The 22147-nt window shown below is 39.0% G+C and overlaps 1 protein-coding gene across 2 annotated transcripts in view; it reads right to left on the bottom strand.

Annotated features, from left to right (window-relative positions):
* The window catches only part of LOC150077921 (programmed cell death protein 4-like), an 81640-nt gene that overhangs the window by 58435 nt on the left and 1058 nt on the right, over positions 1 to 22147 (bottom strand). The window lies entirely within an intron of this gene.

Genomic DNA, 22147 nt, shown 5'->3' with positions numbered 1-22147 from the left:
TTTATTTGTTTCAAAGCTATCTGTCCGGCTAGCTGTTATCTTGCCTGTTTGCTGTTAAATTAAGTATAGATTGCCATAATGTTTATAATTTGGACCTAGCTAAACAGGCAGATTCACCCCAGGGAATCACATCTAGTGAGTATGGGCTTGGCACACCCAGGGTCCTGAGCTGGATATCACCATTCTTCTCTTTCTTGGTGATTCTCTTCTACTTCTGACTCTCTCTCTCTCTCTCTCTCAGGGTAACTCAAATTTTTTTTTTGGCTGGTGAAGCATAAGCCTTAGGCTTCCTTGCACTATATGGCAAATAATAATAACAAACAGATAGCCTTGCTAATTATTGATTGGATAGGTTGAATGGTGCGAGCCCTCGAAAAAGTGCCATTCAAGGTATCCAATTATCAATAATTAGTCTCAATTATTATTTTATTTTTACTAATTATATATATTTCTACAGTATAACGAAGTAAATCAGCACAGGCTATCTTAGTCTTTATAGGTTCTTTTTTTCCTAATGGCCCGTTTTGTACTTTTATACTAAAGTTTTATCATTCACCTGTTCTTATGGGCCTATAGACTCATTTTGCACACCTATATGGTACAAATTACACTCTCACAGAAGTAATTATATATATTAGCATAGGCACATGATGCAAGAAAGCAAGCTTATATAGCATCAGCCAAAAAAAAAAAAAAACACATGCACACCCCCTTCTCATTTTACCTAGCCACTCACTCCAGATGTTTGTCTAGTTCTGCCTTGAATCTATTTAAGCTATAAACTTTTACGACAAATGGAAGTTTGTTCCAGCAATCAGCCACCTGCTGGCTAAAGGCAAACTTCTGCACATCTATCCCACAAACTGTCTTTCCTCAATTTGAATTTGTCTTTTCAGGCGATTATTCTGAGCAGGGGGAAGAATCCCATCAGCATTGAGCATGCTCAAACTATTCAAGGCTTTGTACACCTCAATCAGGTCACCTTGCACGTGCCTAATCTCCAGACACTGCAATTTGCAAAACAAGCTTTTCTTCGTAAGAGCAACCCTTTGTTACATTCACTAATCTTGTTGCCATTCTCTGTACTCGTTCCAACAGCTGTACATTCTTCTTAAAATGAGGCCTCCAGATCTGTATACAGTACTCAAGGCCATTGCCTTATACAAGGGGATAATCACCTTTATCTCTGCTAGAAAAATTTCTGTATATCATTGACAAAACACCATTAGCTACTATTGCAGCCTATCTACACTGCTCAGAAAACTTCATATCTGCCTGCACAATTACCCCCAGGTCCTTTTCACTCTCTACCACCATCAGTATAGTACCATACAATTGATACGTTACTCTGGGGTTACTGCTTCCCATATGCAATACTTTACATTTGTCAATGTTAAACTTCAATTGCCACCTCTCAGCCCAGCTGCTCAACTTTTCTAGATCCTGTTGCAGCAGCATACTGTCATTAACAACCATGCCGACCTTCGTATCGTCTGCAAACTTGGACATTAAGCCTGATATACCATCATCAATATCATTTATAAATACAGAAAACAATAATGGACCCAACACTGAACCTGGGGGACTCCACTAATAATATTAGTCCACAAAGAGCAGTGCCCACTGCTTACCACTCTGTCTTCTCCCACTCAACCATCCCTTTAGCCATAGCAGCAATTTACCTCCAATGCCACACTGCTCCAATTTGTGCAGCAGGCTTCCATTTGCAACAGTATCAAAAGCCTTTCTAAGAACCAAATATATATAAAAATTATTCTTTGCATCCAGTTCCTTTGTGACTACATCATCGTATCCAATCAAATTGGTCAGACAAGACTTCCCCTTAACAAACCCATGCTGTGTCTGAGCTGAGAGAGAGAGGGGGAGGATCAAGGGTTAACATAAAAACAGGGGTATGATGGAGCTGGTTCAAGTTTGAGTTAATACAACTAATGAGGTTGGGATAGTGGACTCTCCATTTGTGCAATAACAGTACGAAGTGAGTTCAGTATTACCTCGTTAGGTGACAAGTGTCGTTATGCCATCTAAGTTTTTACTGCCTCGAAGCATCAACAGTGGCACTTCTTCAGTGTGCCCCACCTTGGGACTGAATGGAGTGCAATCAGTGTGCAACAGTGATCCTTTTAGAGTTCTGCCAGTATTGGAGTGTAATGCAACCTTCTTGCTTTTATTAATATTAGTTGGCATGATTTTATTTGAGCTACTATTATACTCAAAATTTATTATAAACAACCTATTTGTATGCTGCGACAAACTTTCAAATCAAAACCATTACACACAGATTTCTTGTAGGTCATACACAAAACGACGGTGACAATACACACTCATTGTTATAGAAAAATATTAAAAGATCGCTAACGTCTGGTCCTGTATTCGTCCAATCAAAATATGTTACATTAGCTAGAACTAGCAGAAAGAGAGGAAACCCTTTCAAGGTGACAGATGAGTCATTGCAATTTTCACAGCCTAAAAAGAGTTGACCCAACTCACTTCTATGATATTTAATAAAAATACTGAAGTGAAATTTAACTTCAATAACATTGCTATCTTTAAAGGAGAAAAGTAGCATTTAGACTCTTTCTTTTATAAAAGATCATATAAACAGGATGATTATCAGATTATCATGATGATCTGATTATCAGTAGTGATTCTTCATACATTAAGAATCTGCAGATAAAGGAACCACTAGGTGGCAGTGATCGCAGTGTGCTGAAGTAAGATTTACTCAAAGAGGCAACTACATCAGGGTAAAGGGGAAGGGTTTTTGCTTTCGTAAAGGTAACTACAGTGGCCCGATACAGTATTTAAAGTCTATACGTTGGGACAACTGATGTTACCAACATCAAATTCAAAATGGGAAGCATTCAAAGAAATAATCTTGGAAGCTACTAGGCTTTTCATACCAATTAAGAAATATTGTTCAAAGTTTAGGCCTAAATGGATGTCAGATGAACTAATTAAACATGTGGCAAAGAAGAAAAATGCATCGGATACATATAAATTAACAGGTGACACGGAAGCCTATGATAGATATAAGCTGGTCTGTAACCAAGTCACAAAGGAGGTTAGGCAGGCAAAGGCAGAATACGAGAAATCTTTGGCAAAGGATGCAAAGAAAAACAGCAAAGAGTTCTTTACTTATGTAAAGTCTAGAAGGAAGGGGAAGAATCAGATTGGCCCACTTGATATCGATGGTTCAACTGTTGATGATCCTGCTCAGGTAGCTAAGAAACTAAATGAATATTTTGCATCTACATTCACACGTGAGGAGTTCTTCAGGGAGGGGAATGCCAGATGCGTATTAAACTCTGGCAGTAAGCTAGATAATCTTGTAATAACTGAGAGTAAAGTGGAGGGGAAATTGCTGAAGATAAAGATAAGAAACACACCTGGGAGTGGATGGAATATATCCAGTTATATTAAAGGAGGCAGCAAAGGAAGTAAGCAAATACTTAGCCATAATTATGAGAGCTTCCTTGGACTCAGGGGAGGTACCCATGGACTGCAGATGTGCAAATGTAACCCAAATCCACATTATCATTATCATTAGTAGAGGCATTTGATGCAAGAAAGCAAGCTTATGCAGCATCAGCCAAAAAAAAAAAAAAACCCACTTCCACTTCACCCCTCTGTTCGTTCAAAATACCTGTCCAGCTGAGCCTTAAACTTATTTAGGCTATCAACCTCCACCACAAGGGATGGAAGTCTGTTCCACCAACCAACCACCCGCTGGCTAAAGGCAAATTTCCGCACGTCTATCCTACATCTGTCTTTCCTCAATTTGAATTTATGCCCTCTCAGGTGATTTTTCTGAGCTAGAGGAAGAATCCCATCAGCATTGAGCATGCTTAAACCATTCAAGGCTTTATACACCTCTATCAGATCACCTCGCTTGGTGCCTAGTCTCCAGACACTGTAATTTGCAAAACTTAAGCCTTTCTTCGTAAGAGCACCCCTTTGTTCCATTCACTAATCTTGTTGCCCTTCTCTGTACTCGTTCCAGCAGCTCTACATCCTTCTTGAAATGAGGCCTCCAGACCTGTAATACAGTACTCTAGGTGTGGCCTGACCATCGCCTTATACAATGGAATAATCACCTCCTTATCCCTGCTGGAAAAATTCCTGTATATCATTGACAATACTCCATGAGCTACTCTTGCAGCCCGTCTGCACTGCTCAGAGAACTTCATATCTGCCTGCACAACCACCCCCAAGTCCCTTTCATTCTCTACCACTGTCAGTGTAGTACCACAGAGTTGATACGTTGCTCTGGGGTTGCTGTTTCCCATGTGTAGTACTTTACATTTATCAATGTTAAACTTCATTTGCCACCTCTCAGCCCATCTGCTCAACCTTTCCAGATCCTGTTGCAGCAGCATAGTGTCAGTAGTGTCCTTGACAACCCTGCCAACCTTTGTATCGTCTGCAAACTTGGACATTAAGCCCGATATACCATCATCAATATCATTTATAAATACAGAAAACAATAATGGACCCAACACTGAGCCCTGAGGGACTCCACTAATAACATCAGTCCACGATGAGCAGTGTCCATTGATTACCACTCTCTGTCTTCTCCCCCTCAACCACCCCTTTATCCATAGCAGCAATTTGCCTCCAATGTCACACTGCTCCAATTTGTGTAGCAGTCTTCCATGTGCAACAGTATCAAAAGCCTTTCTAAGATCCAAGTATATAATATCAAAGTTATTCCCTGCATCCAGTTCTTTTGTGACTGCATCATAGTATCCAATCAAGTTGGTCAGGCAAGACTTCCCCTTAACAAAACCATGCTGTGTCTGAGCTATAACTGAAGTCTTGTCTAAATGATCCTGCAGTGCTTCTTTAACCAGTGCCTCCATTAATTTTCCTGGAACAGAAGTTAAGCTCACAGGTCTATAATTACTTGTGTCAGCCTTTGATCCTCCTTTGTGAATTGGGGTCACATTTGCACATTTCCAGTCTATGGGTACCTCCCCTGAGTCCAAGGAAGCTCTCATAATTATGGCTAAGGGTTTGCTTACTTCCTTTGCTGCCTCCTTTAATATAACTGGATAGATCCCATCCACCCCAGGTGCCTTTCTTGTGTTTATCTTCAACAGTTTCTCCTCCACTTTACTCCCAGTTATTTCAAGATTCTGTAGCTTACTGATAGAGTTGAATACACCTCTGGCATTCCCCTTGCTGAATAACTCCTCATGTGTGAATGTTGACCCATCAATATCAAGTGGACCAATCTGATTCATCCCCTTCCTTCTAGAGTTTACATAAGTAAAGAACTCTTTGCTGTTTTTCTTTGCATCCCTTGCCAAGGATTTCTCGTAATCTGCCTTCGCCTGCCTAACCTCCTTTGTAACTTGGTTGCATATCAACTTGTATCTATCATAGGCTTCTGTGTCACGTGTTAATTTGTATGCATCCCATGCATTTTTCTTCTCTGTTACGAGTCTCATTAGTTCATTTGACAACCATTTAGGCCTAAACTTTGAACAATATTTCTTAGTTGGTATGTCAAGCCTAGTAGCTTCCAAGATAAGTTCTTTGAATGCTTCCCATTTTGAATTTGCTGTTGGTAACATCATCAGTTAGTCCCACTGTATAGAATTTAAATACTGTCTCAGTCCATCGTAGTCGCCTTTACGGAAGCAATAACCCTTCCCTTTACCCCTAATGGTAGTTACCTCTTTCAGTAAATCCCACTTCAGCACACTGTGATCACTGCCACCTAGTGGTTCATTTATCTGCAGATTCTTAATGCATGAAGAATCACTGCTGATAATCAAATCAAGAGTATTACTCCCGAACATGCTGATGTAGAAAACAATCATCCAATAAATCCACAAAAGCCTTGCTAGTGTGTGAGTGACCAGCCCACAAATTCCAGTCAATATCTGGGAAATTAAAATATCCCATTATAAGACTCTCTGATTTACTGGCCCACTATTTCCCTGTACAGTTCCTTATTATACTCATCAGAGTCATTAGGCCTATAGCCCACTCCTACTCTCAATTTTGATCTCCCAATGCTTATGTCACACCAAACTGACTCAACACTGCACTGTCCAGCGATGTCGACTGGCTTCACTTCCTTGGTTTTTATGTGTTTCTTAACTAATAGCATAACCCCTCCCCCCCTTCCTATCCTGTCTATCCTTTCTGTAGACGTTGTACTCCCCAAATTGCAGTTCTGCATCCCTTATATCTGTGTGACACCACGTCTCTGATATCCCAACAATATCTGCCTTTGATGTTTTGAGCAATACCTCAAATTCATCATTCAGTTCTTGAAATAATTAACAAAATTTAAAATGCTGTTTTAGTTCACTTTCTGCATGGGCCATATAAAAATTATGCACAGGCCATGGGAAGTGATAAGGAAACAGGGAGCAGGAAAGTCATTGATACAGAGTATTAAAAGTCTATACAGAAGAACTGAAAGCAGTGTGAAAACAATGGTCAGAAACACAGGCTAGTTTGAAATTAATAATGAGTCGTGCACTCTCACCTTTACTTTTAATACTAGTAATAGATGATATAGCAAATGCTGTGGAGAAAAGGATTGGGACAGAAAAAAAAGGAAGTGATGATGTCTGCTGATGATCTATTGATTTATGCGGATGGGGAAGTACAGGAGCAGGTGGAAGAGGCAAAGAGATACAATTTAAAGTTTAGTGATATTAAGAGTACTGCAATGAGAATGACAAGGAAGGGAGGGAGGGAGGGGATTAACATCTATATTGAAGGAAAGAAGATAGAAGTGGATAGTTTCAGATATTTAAGGAATACAGTAGATAAAGAAAGAAGAATTTATAAGGAGATATGTAAAAGAACAGACTAGGTGAGAATTTTTTGTAACTGTGCAAAACATTAATTTGGAGAAAGGAGGTGCCTGAGAAGTAAAAAAAAAAAAAAAAGGTACTCTATAGAGCTTATGTACCAATAACCAATGGATCAGAATCATGGGTAATGCAGAAGATTACCAGAATGCAAGCAATGGAAATAAAGTTTCTGAGAGATGTATATGGAAAGACCAGGAGAGATAGTGTAAGAAATGCAGTCATCTGGGAGAATGTAGAAATGATTGAGAGGAACAGATGGTTTGGTAACGTAAAGAGAATGGGGCATAATAGATTGCCAAAGAGCATGTCAGAAATAAAAATGGAGGGTAAAAGACCAAGAGTAAGGTAAGAAGCTGGAGAGAGAGAGATAGAGAGAGAGAAGTGGTGTTTGCTGGGAGAAGCTGGAGAGAGAGAGAGAGAGAGAGAGAGAGAGAGAGAGAGAGAGAGAGAGAGAGAGAGAGACTCATCTGCCTTCTTAATATATTACAAGCACTCGACTGTGAACAGAATTTTTCATATTTCAATCTGGATTATCTGACATCCGGATTAACTGTAACCGGATTAGCAAGGGTTTACTGTAATTCTAAAGATCAACTTGTGAAATTCTCTTTTGCTGGTGTGTTCTCAATCTTTAGTGAGAAATAAAAATGATTCATAAAATGAAGAGTAATAAGTCCCTCGAAATTGGCTGCAATGGTACATGTGGACAGAAAACAAACCACAAAACCAAGAAGTAAAAGGGAAATTTTGAATATCTGTTTGGAAAACATGACTGTTTGTAAAAATAACTGTTCAGGGCATGAGTAATGATGCTTAAACTATCATTTGCATTCCTACACAGCATAATGTTAAAATATCAGATGACAAATTGTATGACATTACAAGGTGGACAATTTCAAACTTTTTCTTGCCTTTATTTATTAAAAAATAAAAATTAAAAAAAAAATAAAAATAAAAATAAAAATACAAAGTATTCTTCATGCCTGCTGCAGGTTCTTTGATGCTGGGTGTTGGAAATGAAGACTTTTTTTTTGTCATATTTAAAGCAAAATTATTTATGTCACAATCATCATCATTAGCCATTTTCAATCCACTGCAGGATGAAGGACTCTCCAGCAACTTTCCAGTTCCTTCTGTTTTGAGCACTGGCCATCCATTTACTACCCACAAACTCATGAATTTCATCTATCCATCTCTGCCTTTGTCTTCCAGGTTTTCTTCTAGCAATATGTCACAATATTACACTGCTATTACCTACATTATCCATGTAGGTAATAAAAGATAGCATAATAAGCTACATTTTTAATAATGTCAACTATAAATACGAAAATTTGGAGGGTGGAAAGAGCACCCCAAAAATTGTTGCCCTCCGCTTTACTGTCAAGTCCTGGGGGACCATATTCATGCAAACCACAGGTTAGGAAACACTTGTTTAGGAGACAGATTACAGAATCTTACATTCTGTATTAACTGAATAAACTGAAAATTAACTGAAATTTTTCATTCTTCTTATTATTTTTTTTTTTATTTTATTTATTTTATTATTTTTTTTGGCTGGTGCAGTGTAAGCCATAGGCTTCCTTGCACCATGTGGCCATTACTAATCTGTACCAACTGAATTAAGTTATGATAAATAGGAAGAGACAACAGTAAGCTGAATTCACTCACATTCATTCATGGAACCAGTTCAGTATAATTCTGACAAGGCACATTATCCTAATGAAAAGACCCATTCACAGATAGATATATTGCAGCCATGAAGGGATGCACCTTGTCAGAAACAATCCAGATAACCTGTGGCATCAAATTGTTGCTCTGCTTATCAAGTGGTTCAATGTGCACCACAAACACCACACTTCCCATACCATTACAATGCTATATTATATTTTGACATTATTTTATTCGTTAAAATTAATGATAAACCTTTAAACTAAACAAAGAAAAAGAGATAAAATTATGGAATTAATGGAAGAGCATATGGAAAAATGTATACTTTATTTTACTTTAGTTGAATGGCAAGTTACATACTACTGTTTCAAATTCAACCAAAATTTTGACAGTTTTTAATGAAAACAAAAAACAAAAACTACAAATAAATAAATATACAAATCCACAGGTTTTTTTTTTTTTTTTTACAAAGCTGTAGCTTTGTCTTTCTGTTAGGAGTAACTCAAGTTATTGAAACTCTGAAACATTTCTATCAAGTATTTATACTAATATCAAATTAAAACAATTACTGTAAATACAAACATTTTGTTTTGAAAGTTGAGACACTTTCATGTACAGACACTTAGAAAAGCAGGATAAAACAACAATTAAATAGGCCTGAATAGGCCTTTATTCATTGATAATAAAAACCCAAGAGGATTAACATTCCATCACACTCTCAAAGTTAATAAAATTTAGCATTAGTTGAGGCATATGATGTAAGAAAGCAAGCTTATAACAGCATCAGCCAAAAAAAAAGAAACCCTCCCATTTCACCCATCCGGTCACTCCAAATGTTTGTCTAGTTCAGCTTTAAATTTATTTAAACTATCAACTTCCACAGCAGATAAAAGTCTGTTCCAGCAATCAACTACCCACTGGCTAAAGGCAAACCTCCGCACATCAATTCTACAACTGTCTTTCCTCAATTTGAATCTATGTCCCCTCAGGTTCTTAATCTCAGCAAGTGGAAGTATCCCATCAGCATTGATGCCTGCTCAAACCATTCAAAGCATTGTACACCTCAATCAGTTCACCTTGCAGGTGAACTAGTCTCCAGATGCTGCAACTGACAGAATTTAAGCCTCTCCTGGTAAGAGAACCCCCTTTGTTCCTCTCCCCAATCTTGTTGCCCTTCTCTATACTCTTTCTAGCAACTCTACATCCTTCCTAAAATGAGGCTTATAGACCTGTATGCAGTACTCAAGGTGTGGCCTGACCATTGCCTTATACAAAGGCATAATCACCTCCTTATCTGCTAGCAAAATTCCTATACATCATTGACAAAACTCCATGACCTGCTCTGGCACCCATCTGCATTGCTCAGAGAACTTCATACTTGACTGCACAATTATCCCCAGGTCTTTTTCACTCTCTACCACCATCAGTGTAGTACCATACAATTGATACATTACTCTGGGGTTACTTCTTCCCATATGCAGTACTTTACATTTGTCAATGTTAAACTTCAACTGCCACCTCTCAGACCAGCTACTCAACTTTTCTAGATCCTGTTGCAGCAGTGTACTGTCATTAGTGTCATTAACAACCCTGCCGACCTTTGTATCGTCTGCAAACTTGAACATTAAGCCTGATATACCATCATCAATATCATTAATAAATACAGAAAACAACAATGGGCCCAGCACTGAACCCTGGGGTACTCCACTAATAACATTAGTCCACATAGAGCAGTGTCCATTGATTATCACTCTCTGCCATCTCCCACTCAACTATCCCTTTATCCATTGCAGCAACTTGCCCTTAATGCCATACCACTCCAATATGTACAGCAGTCTTTCATGTGCAACAGTATCAAAAGCTTCCCTGAAATACAAGTAAATGATATCAAAATTATTTTTTGCATCCAGTTCCTTTGTGACCACATCATAGTATCCAATCAAATTGGTCAGGCAAGATTTCCCCTTAACAAACCCATGCTGTGTTTGAACTATTACTGCAGCCTTGTCTAGGTGATCCTGCATCACCTCTTTAACCAGTGACCATTATTTTCCCTGGAACAGAAGTTAAACTAACAGGTCTATAATTATTTGAGGCACCCTTTGAACCCCGTTGTGAATTGGGGATATATTTGCACATCTCCAGTCCATGGGGACCTCCCCTGAATCTAAGGCTGCTGTCATAATTATGGCCAAGGGTTTGCTTACTTCTCTCGCTGCCTTCTTCAATATAACTGGATAGATTCTATCTGCCCCAGGTGCCTTTTTTATGTTCAACTTCAACAATTTCTCCTCCAATTTGCTCTCCGTTATTACAAAATCATTTAGCTCCCTGTTAGAGTTTAGTAAACTTCTGTCCTCCCCTTCCTTACAGAATTCCTCATGTGTGAACAAAGATGCAAAATACTTATTCAGTTTATCAGCTACTTGAGCAGGATCATCAATAGTTGAAACATCTATGTTAAGTGGTCCAATCTGATTCATCCCCTTCCTTCTAGAGTTTACATAAGTAAAGAAGTCTTTGTTGTTTTTCTTTGTATCTTTTGCCAAGGATTTCTCATAATCAGCCTTCACTTGCCTAACCTCCTTTGTGACTTGATTACAGACTAGCTTATATCTGCCATAGGCTTCTGTGTCACTTGCTAATTTATATGCATCCCATACATTTTTCTTCTCTGCCACGAGCCTCATTAGTTTATCTGACATCCATTTTGGCCTAAATCTTGAATGGTATTTCTTAGTTGTCCATTAGTTGGTATGAAAACCCTAGTATCTTCCAAGATTAATTCCCTGAAGGCCTCCCATTCATAATTCACTGTTTTTGACATCATCAGTTAATCTCACTATATAGAATTCAAAAACTACCTGAGACCACTGTAAGCACCTTTACGAAAACAAAAACCCTTCCCTGTACCCCTGATGGTAGAGTAAAGGGAAAATCTCATAAGGGAATTTCCCATACAAGGAAATTTCTTTTCCTTGTGTGAGAAATGAGGTTTGAATAAACTAAATTTAATGTTTTACTCCGTCTTTCTCGCTTTCCATATAAATTCATCCAGGTAACTAGGCATCATAAACTTGTACAAGAATTCCTTCTTTTAAATACTGCCTTCATCCTTTACCCTTAAGCTCTTAATATGATTTGTATCGATTTCAGTTAAGAAGTGAAGCACTATTTCATAGCAGGTATTTAAAACTTTTGTTATGGCTGACATGAACTTATGAGATGAGCAATTCATCTCATAAGTTCAAATGAAGAACTGATGCAGGAGATATTTCTAGAGCTCAAAATCTTAGAGATTTTAGCACCAACAAAATAATTGTCCTTTAGAACTGAAAATGATTAACGCCTATATTATTTTTGCAAATATCATTAAGTGTGAAAATGCTCATTTTTACAATGATTTCTATTGAGGTACTAATGCAAACCATATACAAAGAATACTAGCTTTCCAGAGTAACTAAACACAATGAGATGTTTAAATATCACATAAGCATTTTACTTCTTGCTTGACATCAGAATGTTATCAGTTATCTGATGCTGAAAATAAGCCCCCCCCTTACCTAATAGTAAAAAATACCCAAATTTTTATTAAATCCTGATTGGCTTATCTGTATCTTTGACAATAAATGATTCTCGTATAATCTGGCACACTATAGCCAAAGTATATTAAATTCACCAAAAATACCCTAACAAACTTTCTTTGGTGTGAGGAGGGAATTTTTATTTTACACACTGGCAACCATAAGCGTTACAGTGATCCTGAAGTAGCTACTTAAGTTTTTAACATCTGGCTTTCTACTGATCTCAGAACACTGCTTCTAAAATTGTAAATTTACCATATATTTCTAAACTATGGTGAAATTTGTAACCTGATGATGCCTTTAGACAGAATGTCCTTTATTTCCGGGGGATGTTCCCCAGATTTGAATAGTGTTCCCAATTTTCAGAATATGTTCATGGAAAGGTGACTCACAAGAACTACACATTTTCAGGTGAAGATCTACATATTACATCATGAGTGCTCTTTGAATAGTGAACAATGATATTTTATCTTACCACTAATAAGGCTGCACTGATGCCAACTAATGTTGACATCAATGCAGACTTATGTGGCTTTTGCCATTGGTGATAAATAGATTGGTGATAAATTTAGTTAGTCGTGTTTGCATTTCTGTATGTACTTGCTGAAGAAGGAATTTGTTACTCCAAAAGCTACTTGTCGTATTAAAACTTAAGTTTAGTTAGTTACTGCTTCCACTGGCTCTGGTGTATTCTCTTCTTCTGATAAATGGAGTTAAAAAAATAAATAAATAAAATAAAGTAGGCATCGGAATAACTGAATTCATGATTTACAACTATTTTAAAAATATGGCTATCATTTTTATTATCTAAATTAAAAAATAAATTATTAAATTAAATTTTTAAAGTATTTAAAAAATATTATCTAAATAAAAAAAAGTGATAGTATCACAAAAGCTACAGACTTTTGGATAATAATTATAAACTTATAAATAGCTAATGTTATGTGGTTTCATTTAAATTACATCACAGGTTTCCCAAAGTGAGGGGTGCACCCTCCCTGTGGAGCACAGATGTTTTTTGGGGTGAGGGGGTACTTGTTTTCATGAATAAATTTTTTCTAATGAAAAATGGAAAACCATCCCACTAATCTAGATGCGAAGAGTTTATTTCTATTGTTCACATTTTATTTTTTGAGATTAAATGTATTGAAATATATATTAACTGTATTGCAGTATACAGGGTGGTCAGTAATTCATGGTACAACTGGCAAGAAGCTGATTCTATATGAAAAAAAGTCGAAATTGCAAAATAATTTTTTCATATGAAGCTTTGTTTTTGAGAAAATCTACTTTAAATATTAAAGAAAGCAAGTGTATGAGCTTATGCAGCATCAGCCAAAAAAAAAAAAAAAAAAAAAAAAAAAAAATCACACCATTCCCTCCAAATGCCTGTCCAGTTCCTCCTTAAATTTATTCAACCTATTAACTTCCACAAAGACAGGTGGAAGTTTGTTCCAGCAATTAACCACCCGCTGGCTAAAGGAAAATTTCCGCACATCTATTCTACATCTGTCTTTTCTTAATTTGAATTTATGCCCACTTAGGTTCGTAATCTGAACAAGTGGAAGGATCCCATCAGAATTCAGCGTGCTCAACCCATTCAGGCCTTATACACCTCAATCAGATCACCGCACAGGTGCCTAGTCTCCAGCCACTGCAATTTGCAGAACTTTAGCCTCTCTTGGTAAGAGGATCCCTTCATTCCCCTCAACAATCTTGTTGCCCTTCTCTGTACACGCTCAAGCAAATCGACATCCTTCCTAAAATGAGGCCTCCAGACCTGTAAGCAGTACTCAAGGCGTGGCCTGACCATTGCCTTATACAGAGAGACAATCACCTCCTTTTCCCTGCTAGCAAAATTCCTATATATCATTGACAAAACCCCATGACCTGCCCTGTCAGCCTGTCTGCATTGCTCAGAAAGTTTCATATCTGACTGCACAATTACTCCCAGGTCTTTTTCATTTTCTACCACCTTATGCGTGCACTTGACTAAGACACCACTGAACGGATCTTGATACCAACCATTACATACTCTTCTGTTTGTATACTATGTCACGACTTGGCGTGTTTTATGATACAATGTCATCATTTGTTATCACCAGTCTTAGTATCTTACTTATTATCAATATTCATTATCAGTTTCTATCAACCCATCGATACGGCAAGGTACAGTAATCACAAATACACGAACATGCTCCTTGCATTAGGAGCATTTCCATTTGCTGCAGAAAATTATTACAAAGAGAGATCCCAATTGTCTTCATTCAGACAGGCAAGTAATTCAAAGGTTTTTAGGAACATTAGCAACTAAGGCCATATTGCTCCGGGATATGCAGTGGTCATTCCCTGACCTTTCCGCATCCTCCGTATTCGGTGGTGACGGGCTCGAACCCCGGTCTAATCAAGAAGCGTGTGCTACACACTGCTGCTCCTTCCCACCTGGCTACGGAGGCACGTAATTCAAAGGTTAGAGCAAACGCCGTATGTCTGTGGTTCATTCCATTCTCTGCATTAAAATCGCAGTCTTCGTCGACTACTGCCTAATCATACAGGAGAAGAAATTATGATGGACATCAATAATAATCCTCGTCTTAGTACAAGAGACCCTTCTTCTTGGCATAACATTAGCAGGTCAACAATTATTCGCGTACTACGTGAGAACAGGATGCATCCGTTTCATGTCCAGAGAGTGCAAGGACTAAGAGCTCATGATTTTGTTCCAAGAATGACTTTATGCCATTAGTTACTTATGCATCCACAATTTTTATGAACTGAAGAGTCCAAATTTACACAACACAGAATTTTCAACATATAGACCAGTTAGTTTAACTTCTGTTCTGGGTAAAATAATGGAGTCACTGGTTAAAAATGCATTGCAGGATCATCTAGACAAGACTGCAGCAATAATTCAGACACAGCATGGGTTTGTTAAGGGAAAGTCTTGTCTGACAAATTTGATAGGATATTATGATGTGGTTACAAAGGAACTGGATGCGAAAAATAATTTTGACATCATATACTTGGATTTCAGGAAAGCTTTTGACACTGTTGCCCATGGAAGACTATTGTACAAATTGGAGCAGAATGGTATTAAGGGTAAGTTGCTACAATGGATAAAAGGATGGTTAAGTGCTAGAAGACAGAGGGTGGTAATCAATGGGTGCTGCTCTTCTTGGACTAATGTTATTAGTGGAGTCCCACAGGGTTCAGTGTTAGGTCAGGTCCACTGTTGTTTTGTATATTTATCAATGATATTGATGAAGGTATATCAGGCTTAATGTCGAAGTTTGCAGATGATACAAAGGTTGGCAGGGTTGTTAATGACAGTAATGGCAGTGTGCTACTGCAACAGGATCTAGATAATTTGGGCAGATGGGCTAAGAAGTGGCAACTGAAGTTTAACCTTGAGAAATGCAAAGTACTACATATGGGTAGAAGTAACCCCAGAGAAACGTACCAACTGTGTGGTACTACACTTAAGGTGGTAGAAAATGAAAAAGACCTGGGAGTAATTGTGCAGGCAGATATGAAGTTTTCTGAGCAATGCAGACAGGCTGCCAGGGCAGGTCATGGGGTTTTGTCAATGATATATAGGAATTTTGCTAGCAGGGAAAAGGAGGTGATTATCCCTCTGTATAAGGCAATGGTCAGGCCACGCCTTGAGTACTGCGTACAGGTCTGGAGGCCTCATTTTAGGAAGGATGTAGATTTACTTGAGCGTGTACAGAGAAGGGCAACAAGATTGGTGAGGGGAATGATTGCGGTTGTTTTGGTTTTTAGGAGCATTAGCAACTAAGGCCATATTGCTCCGGGATATGCGGTGGTCATTCCCTGACCTTTCCGCATCCTCCGTATTTGGTGGTGACGGACTCGAACCCCGGTCTAATCAAGAAGCGTGTGCTACGCACTGCTGCTCCTTCCCACCTGGCTACGGAGGTGCCTGGTGAGGGGAATGAAGGGATCCTCTTACCAAGAGAGGCTTAAGTTCTGCAAATTGCAGTGGCTGGAGACTAGGCACCTGCGCGGTGATTTGATTGAGGTATATAAGGCCTTGAATGGGTTGAGCACGCTGAATTCTGATGGGATCCTTCCACTTGTTCAGATTACAAATCTAAGGGGGCATAAATTCAAATTAAGAAAAGACAGATGTAGAATAGATGTGCGGAAATTTTCCTTTAGCCAGCGGGTGGTTAATTGCTGGAACAAACTTCCATCTGTCGTTGTGGAAGTTGATAGGTTGAATAAATTTAAGGAGGAACTGGACAGGCATTTGGAGGGAATGGTGTGATTTTTTTTTTTTTTTGATTTTTTTTTGGCTGATGCTGCATAAGCTCATACATTTGCTTTCTTGCATCACATGCCACTACTACTACTACTACATTATACACACTGGTGGGTACTTGAAAATCCTCATGTTATTGTTGAAACATTTTCAAAAAAGGTGGAGCGTGAATGTCTGGGCTGGTATAATCGGTAAAGAAATCGTGGGTCCTTATTTCCTTCCAGATAATTTAAGGGGTGCATCGTACTTACACTTCTTATGCAATGGGTTACGTGGACTATTAGAAAATGTATCTCTGGATACTAGAACTATGATTTTCCAGCATGATGACACAGTTAAGACTTACTTACGGGGTCATATCAAAGCAATCATGTATTCCAAAGACATCGTCAGTCTTGTACAATTGAAAGAAAGGATTGTACTGGTGTTCGAAATGTTAAACTCTAAACACACTGGAAAGGCTTCAAAATAATAATCCAATGAGAAGAGCCCAGCTTTGTATGCAACAGAATGGGCAACACATCCAACAATTCTAAAACTAATAAAAGGAAATATGTCTCATTTTAATTTACATATCCTATGTTAAACTATGCACTGTACACTGTAAACAGAAAAGTAAATAGTGGTCGGTATCTAAATCCACTCATGACAGTGTCTTAAGTCAAGTACAAGAGCACTCAACTAATAATTTAAAATCGATTTTCACAAAAACCAAGCCTCATATGAAAAAATTTTATTCTGCAATTTCGACTTAACTTTTCATGAAGACTCAGCCTCTTGCCAGTTGTACCACGAATTATGGACCACCCTGTATATTAATTTATAAAACTGGTGAAGGTAAAGAAAGCCTGCACGAGAAGCATGCAAAAATTCGATGAAATTTACCAGTAAAAGTACTTTGCCGTAACAACATTTGTATTGTTGCTCGCTTGGTAAACAGACCATGGGTGTTATCGGTTAGGAGTAGAAATTGAATCCCATGGGTGACTGAGTTAGTTATTTATAGTTATTTGGTTTTTAGGAGCATTAGCAGCTAAGGCCATATTGCTCCAGGAAATATGCGGTGGTCATACTATGACCTTTCCGCACCCTCCGTATTTGGTGGTCACAGGCTCGAACCCCGGTCTAATCAAGAAGCACGTGCTACGCACTGCTGCTCCTTCCCACCTGGCTACAGAGGCGCCTGGGGGAGATTGAAACCCTCCCGAAATGGAGGGAGTAACCTGACCTTTTTTCTTTAGAATCACTGGTGGATTAGTGGATAAATTGTTTATTTTTTAATTCAAAGGAAGCCCACACGAGAAGCACGGCAAACTTCGAAAAAGTTTACCAGTGAAACGTTACGAACATTTTTTACAACGCCAGAACTTCCAATATGACTCTGTTCATGATTCAATTAGTGATTCTAAAGAAAAAAGGTCAGGTTACCCCCTCCACTTCGGGAGGGTTTCAAGCTCACGTGGAATTCAACTTCTACTCCAGACCGATAACACCCACAGTCTGTTTACCGAGCGAGCAACAATACAAATGTTGTTACGGCAAAGTACTTTTAGCGGTAAATTTAATCGAACTTTTGCATGCTTCTCGTGCAGGTTTTCTTTACCTTAGCCATAAAACTTTGTATATTCATAGCTAAATTAAGTCAAATCTGTTTATTTTTACTTATTCTGGAACTTAAGGGGGTGGGGGTTGTGAAATTCATGAAAAATTCAAGGGCTCAAGGTATCATCTTTGATCAGGAACCTATGAATTATATGGGTAGGAAGGCTTTATTGTCCTCTCATATTGCTTTTTGCAGCCATTAGGAGTAAAATAATTGTCTAATTAATGAAACATCTTAATGCTCACAGCAGAATAAATTTTCCAAATAATATTTGTATGCTTTACTGCATGACTTTCAAACAATTGAAGGAGTGCGAATGGAAGATTAAACTTTTTGTTATATTCTTCCATTTGCACTTTGTTACATTACTTTCTTCACTAATAGAGAAGACTATTGGCAATAGTCTTCTCTATTAGTGAAGCCTTACTTATTCAAGGTAGTGCAACACCATGGCAACTAATTGTGAAGGTAGTCACAATATGAGATACAATTAAATCTATGCCATTTCAATTACTTTTGAGTTCACTACAAACAAAATATCCAGCGGACAATACTCCTCTCTATTACATGGGCCTGCTGCACTGTGAGTACTGTACACATTCTTTGCAGGTTCTGGCAAGAGCACTCTCCCTTGACCTTGAGGTGGTGCGTTGTGCCATGATGCAGCATCTCGCAAAAGGATTTCCCTGCACCTTCCTGGGCCATTCCATTGACCCTACAGGAAACCTGAAAAGAGAGAAAACAAAACTCGCCACCCACCTGCAGCAGGTCTAGCAGGACAGGTGGTCAGAATCCACAAAAGGGGAAATAACGAGGAAATTTCTGCCTGATGTCAGAAGATTATACCCAAAAGCACCATCATGGTTTCACCCTGGACTGCACACAGCGTATCTTTTAACAGGTCATGGGGCCCTGAATGCCAAACTAAACAGTTTTAAATTAGTGAACGATCCCCGCTGTGTCTGTGGGGAGGTGGAGACATGGTCTCACATAATGTACAACTGTGAAAACTATGAGGATCTCTGATCTCTCCTGACGACAAAACTGACTTACTTCCCTCGCGACAGGGAATCAAACCTGTTGGACAAGAGGAGTATAAGGAGTTGACAAAATTTGCCCAAGGACTGTTCACCCAAAGGAGGACACTTATTGCTATCTACAGGGATCAAGAACAGACACCACGACAAAACTAACCATCGTTCAAACCAACCAAACTGGCTCTCACCCAGATACAAGACTTTCCTTTGGGACTGAACTAGCATAATAAAGGACTCACAGGAACCAACCCAAGGTAGGGAAGGCACCCGCTCAAGATTAATACCATGGACCTGACAAACCACAGATGGACTCCAAACACCGGACTGCACGGATGGGATTTATCCCACAAATGACCTTATAATTGGTCTGATCCCTGGTGGGATCAGACTGGGGCAACCAGACAGATCGCACCTCTGCTGCCAAATGCTATTGGGCAATCTGAATAGGGTGCTCCAACCCTATTCACTTTTAATTACCAAACCCCCTGGTAAGGGGTGGAGACTTTTTCCCTCTATTCCCTGCTGTGTGTGTGTGTTTTTTTTTTTTCCTCCTTAGCCACGCTCACTTGCGTAGCCCTTTGCCTCCACTCCCCGGGGGAGAGGTGAGGTTACTTCTGGGCTCCCCCCTTGCAGCCCCTCTCTTCCCTCTGGTGGGGCATGGGCCTACTCCACTGATTTGGGGGCCATCTTCTCTATGGACCCCTTATTTCTGTCTTCCCCCAGCCTTCAGTCTCCCCACCCCTCTCTCTAACTTATAATATACTAGTGTCTGAACCATTGTTAAATTACTTGAGCCCTACACCCAAAAACTTAATAACATCTATTTGCATAAATAGTAGTCCTTTTGGCTGACCCCTGTCTATAACGGGTTTTTTTTTATTATTATTAATTTTATTTATTATTAATTTTTTTTATTATTTTATTTTAAGGTCCTAGCCACTGAAATCTCAGGAAATTAGGAAACTCTTGATTTGATTATCAGTAGTGATTCTTCATGCATTAAGAATCTGCAGGTAAAAGAACCACTAGGTGGCAGTGATCACAGTGTGCTGAAGTGGGATTTACTCAAAGAGGTAACTACCATTAGGGGAAAAGAGAAGAGTTATTGCTTTCGTGAAGGCGACTACGATGGACTGAGACAGTATTTAAATTCTGTACAGTGGGACTAACTGATGATGTTACCAACAGCGGATTCCAAATGGGAAGCATTCAAAGAACTTATCTTGGAAGCTACTAGGCTTTACATACCAACTAAGAAATATTGTTCAAGGTTTAGGCCTAAGTGAATGTCAGATGAACTAAGGAGACATGGCAGAGAAGAAAAATGCATGGGATACATACAAATTAACACGTGACACAGAAGCCTATGATAGATACAAGTTGATCTGTGACCAAGTTACAAAGGAGGTTAGGCAGGCGAAGGCAGATTACGAGATACCTTTGGCAAGGGATGCAAAGAAAAACTGCAAAGAGTTCTTTACTTATGTAAACTCTAGAAGGAAGGGGATGAATCAGATTGGTCCACTTGATATCGATGTGTCAACTGTTGATGATCCTACTCAGGTAGCTAACAAACTAAATGAATATTTTGTATCAACATTCACACATGAGGAGTTATTCAGCGAGGGGAATGCCAGAAGTGTATTCAACTCTGGCAGTAAGCTAGAGAATCTTGTAATAACTGAGAGTAAAGTGGAGGAGAAATTGTTGAAGATAAATACAAGAAAGGCACCTGGGGTGGATGGGATCTATCCAGTTATATTAAAGGAGGCAGCAAAGGAAGTAAGCAAACCCTTAGCCATAATTATGAGAGCTTCCTTGGACTCAGGGGAAGTACCCATGGACTGGAGATGTGCAAATGTGACCCCAATTCACAAAGGAGGATCAAAGGGCGACACAAGTAATTATAGATCTGTTAGTTTAACTTCTGTTCCCGGAAAATTAATGGAAGCACTGCAGGATCATCTAGACAAGACTTCAGTTATAGCTCGGACACAGCATGGTTTTGTTAAGGGGAAGTCTTGCTGACCAATTTGATTGGATACTATGATGCAGTCACAAAAGAACTGGATGCAGGGAATAACTTTGATATTATATACTTGGATCTTAGAAAGGCTTTTGATACTGTTGCACATGGAAGACTGCTGCACAAATTGGAGCAGTGTGGCATTGGAGGCAAATTGCTGCTGTGGATAAAGGGGTGGTTGAGGGGGAGAAGACAGAGAGTGGTAATCAATGGACACTGCTCATCGTGGACTAATGTTATTAGTGGAGTCCCTCAGGGTTCAGTATTGGTTCCATTATTGTTTTCTGTATTTATAAATGATATTGATGATGGTATATCAAGCTTAATGTCCAAGTTTGCAGACGATACGAAGGTTGGCAGGGTTGTCAAGGGCAGTACTTTCACTATGCTACTGCAACAGGATCTGGAAAGGTTGAGCAGATGGGCTGATAGGTGGCAAATGAAGTTTAACATTGACAAATGTAAAGTACTACATATGGGAAACAGCAACCCCAGAGCAACGTATCAACTCTGTGGTATTACACTGACAGTGGTAGAGAATGAAAGGGACCTGGGGGTGGTTCTGCAGGCAGATATGAAGTTTTCTGATCAGTGCAGACGAGCTGCAAGAGTAGCTCATGGTGTATTGTCGATGATATATAGGAATTTTTCTAGCAGGGATAAGGTGATTATTCCCTTGTATAAGGCAATGGTCAGGCCACACCTAGAGTACTGTATACAGGTCTGGAGGCCTCATTTCAAGAAGGATGTAGAGCTGCTGGAACGAGTACAGAGAAGGGCAACAAGATTAGTGAATGGAACAAAGGGGTGCTCTTACGAAGAAAGGCTTAAATTTTGCAAATTACAGTGTCTGGAGACTAGGCACCAGCGAGGTGATCTGATAGAAGTGTATAAAGACTTGAATGGTTTGAGCATGCTCAATGCTGATGGGATTCTTCCTCTTGCTCAGAATAATCACCTGAGAGGGCATAAATTGAAATTGAGGAAGGACAGATGTAGGATAGACGTGAGGAAATTTGCCTTTAGCCAGCGGGTGGTTGGTTGGTGGAACAGACTTCCATCCCTTATCGTGGAAGTTGATAGC

Source organism: Mastigoproctus giganteus, chromosome 11 (genome assembly GCF_048544385.1).
Source record: "Mastigoproctus giganteus isolate SK-2022 chromosome 11, ASM4854438v1, whole genome shotgun sequence".
In the NCBI taxonomy this organism is placed as follows: domain Eukaryota; kingdom Metazoa; phylum Arthropoda; class Arachnida; order Uropygi; family Thelyphonidae; genus Mastigoproctus; species Mastigoproctus giganteus.
The sequence above is the reverse complement of the archived record's forward strand: the minus strand, read 5'-3'. Positions and strand labels throughout refer to the sequence as shown.